The sequence below is a fragment of the Triticum dicoccoides genome, chromosome 5B (assembly GCF_002162155.2).
Source record: "Triticum dicoccoides isolate Atlit2015 ecotype Zavitan chromosome 5B, WEW_v2.0, whole genome shotgun sequence".
Taxonomy (NCBI): Eukaryota; Viridiplantae; Streptophyta; class Magnoliopsida; order Poales; family Poaceae; genus Triticum; species Triticum dicoccoides.
The window spans coordinates 116,175,108-116,175,462 of NC_041389.1; positions in this window are offsets into that span (position 1 = coordinate 116,175,108).

Below are 355 nucleotides of genomic sequence, written 5' to 3' on the forward strand. Positions count from 1 at the left end.
CCGAGCGGGGACTATATGCTGTGGAGCAGGCGGAGGTCGAGCGCAAGCAGCAGCGGCGGGGAGTGACGGGGAGCGGCGCACCTACATGGGACAGTTCAGAGCGTCTCCAACAGGCAGCAGGTAATTAACCGTTCTTTACGGATTTTAGACCAAAAATCAGTGCTCCAATAACTGCGCTATATAAATTTTGGAGGTAAATACATCACAGATGCTTGAACTTGTCTCGAATGTGCATTTTGATGCCTGAACTTGCAAAATACATTGAATTGGTTCCGTAACTTGATATGGACGTGCATATACGGTTCAAATCTTGTTTTTATACGTCCATGACGCCAACGAGGCACTCTAGGATGTA